This window comes from Portunus trituberculatus, chromosome 45, assembly GCF_017591435.1.
Source record: "Portunus trituberculatus isolate SZX2019 chromosome 45, ASM1759143v1, whole genome shotgun sequence".
Taxonomy (NCBI): Eukaryota; Metazoa; Arthropoda; class Malacostraca; order Decapoda; family Portunidae; genus Portunus; species Portunus trituberculatus.
In genome coordinates this window covers 512,501-515,000 of record NC_059299.1, presented here as the reverse complement: position 1 = coordinate 515,000, position 2,500 = coordinate 512,501, and the positions used below count along the sequence as shown (strand labels likewise).

Sequence of the window (2,500 nt, the reverse complement as noted above, 5' to 3'; positions counted from 1 at the left end):
CAGACAGACAGACAGACAGACAGACAGACAGACAGACAGAGAGAGAGAGAGAGAGAGAGAGAGAGAGAGAGAGAGAAAGAGTTTGAGAGTTTAGAAGTGGGAGAGGGAGGGAAAGACAGGGAGAGACTGGGAGATACTGGGAGAGGCTGGGAAAGGCTGGGAGAGGATGGGAGAGGCTGGGAGAGAGTGGGAGAGGATGGTAGAGGTTGGGACAGGCGTGTAATATGGAGTGTTCAAGTTTGTGTTTGGATGAGACGGGAGAGGAGAGGGGAGAGGAAGAGGAGGAGGAGGAGGAGGAGGAGGAGGAGGAGGAGGAGGAGGAGGAGGAGGAGGAGGAGGAGGAGGAAGAGAGGGAGTGAAAAGTGAAAGGAAGGGAAGGAGAAATACATGAAAGGAAAGATGTTTGAAAAGTGAAAAAGGGAAAAAAGAGAAAAACGAAGAAAAAGAATGGAGAAAAAGAAAAAGGAAAAAAAGAAGAAAAGAAGAGAGAAAGAAAACAAAAGAAAAAGAGATTGATTAGTAAATGAAAGAGAAAATGAAGAGAAAGAGAAAAGAAGAATAAACAAAAATAGATAAAGACAGAGAGAGAGAGAGAGAGAGAGAGAGAGAGAGAGAGGGCAGGGGAAAAGAAAGAACGAAGGAAACAAGGTGATTACTGTCTTGGAGAGAGAGAGAGAGAGAGAGAGAGAGAGAGAGAGAGAGAGAGAGTTTGGGGAGAGGAGAGACAGGGAGAGGGGAGTGGAGTCTGCCAGCATCCATAATAAGGAGAGCGGTGGGAGGGAAAGAAGGAAGAAAGGAAAGAAGGAAGAAGAAAGGAATGGGAGAGAGAGAGAGAGAGAGAGAGAGAGAGAGAGAGAGAGAGAGAGAGAGAGGGGGACGGAAGGAAGGGGAAGAGATGGAGGGCCAGAGAGAGAGAGAGGGAGAGAGACTACGGCACAGAATTTTCCTTATAAGGATTTCAGATCACGAGAATGGTGCGGGTTTAGAAAAGGAGGAGGAGGAGGAGGAGGAGGAGGAGGAGGAGGAGGAGGAGGAGGAGGAAGAAGAAGAAGAATAAAAGAGGAGGAGGAATAAGAGAGCAGTAATTTGACAAGAGGAAATGAAGAAAGAAACCATAGAAGAAGAGAAGAAGAAATGAAGAAGAGGAGGAAGAGAAAGAAGGAGAGATGAAATAATAATAAATAAAATAATAATAAAATGATAATGAAATAATAATAAGATAATTAGGAAATGAAAGGAAAGTTAAATAAAAGGAAAGAAAAAGAAGGAAGAAAAAGTGAAGAACTGGAGGAGGAGGAGGAGGAGGAGGAAGAAGAAGAAGAAGAAGAAGAAGAAGAAGAAGAAGAAGAAGAAGAAGAAGAAGAAGAAGAAGAATGAGAGTACAGCAGTATAAACAATTGTCGTGTGTGTGTGTGTGTGTGTGTGTGTGTGTGTGTGTGTGTGTGTGTGTGTGTGTGTGTGTGCGCGCTGAATCCTAAGACTAGAACTTTTTTGAGTGGAGGCCTTGATCTCTCTCTCTCTCTCTCTCTCTCTCTCTCTCTCTCTCTCTCTCTCTCTCTCTCTCTCTCTCTCTCTCTCTCTCTCTCGCACACAGTCGGTCCCACAAATCAGTTTTCTTCCTCATCATCTTCTCATTGTTTGTGGAATTTTCCTCCTCCTCCTCCTCTTCCTCCTCCTCCTTCTCCTTTTCCTTCTCCTTCTCCTTCTCCTCGTCCTCCTCCTTCTTCATACTGATCCTCCTCTTCCTTTGTCCTTCCACATCGTCGTCACTCCTTTGTACTCTCTCTCTCTCTCTCTCTCTCTCTCTCTCTCTCTCTCTCTCTCTCTCTCTCTCTCTCTCTCTCTCTCTCTCTCTCTCTCACCCCTTTCGGTCCACTGGTTTTCACTCTCCTCCTCCTCCTCCTCCTCCTCCTCCTCCTCCGTCTCCTCCTCCTCCCTCACCCGCATAGTGTGAGTGTGTGTGTGTGTGTGTGTGTGTGTGTGTGTGTGTGTGTGTGTGTGTGTGTGTGTGTGTTAACGCCTGTCTGGTTCGCCTCTCTAAGGAATGCAATTTAGAAGTGTCTCAGGCGCTCCTTCTCTCTACCTAGACTGTTTCCTCTCACAGCCCCTGACAGCCTCCTCCTCCTCCTCCTCCTCCTCCTCCTCCTCCTCCTCCTCTTCCTCATGTTCTTCTTCTTCATCTATCTCTTCTCTATCTTTTCCTTCTCATATATCTTCTTTCCGATGTGTGTTTTTGTGTTTCTATTCTCATTCTTCTTCTTCTTCGTCTTTTTTTCCTCCTCTTCCTCCTCTTCCTCCTCCTCCTCCTTCTTCTTTCTTCTTCTTCTTCTTCTTCTTCTTCTTCTTCTTCTTCTTCTTCTCATCTTATTCCTCTTGTTATCGCTTTCATTAATATCGTTCCTCGTCTTTTAAATTCTCTTCCTCCTCTTCCTTCTCCTCCTCCTCCTCCTCCTCCTCCTCCCTCTTCCTCCTCCTCCTCCTCCTCCTCCTCCTCCTTTTC

The 2,500-nt window shown here is 45.9% G+C and overlaps 1 protein-coding gene across 8 annotated transcripts in view; it reads left to right on the top strand.

Moving 5' to 3' along the window:
• Nucleotides 1-2,500, top strand: part of LOC123519543 (GTPase-activating Rap/Ran-GAP domain-like protein 3) — a 479,488-nt gene that overhangs the window by 374,462 nt on the left and 102,526 nt on the right. The window lies entirely within an intron of this gene.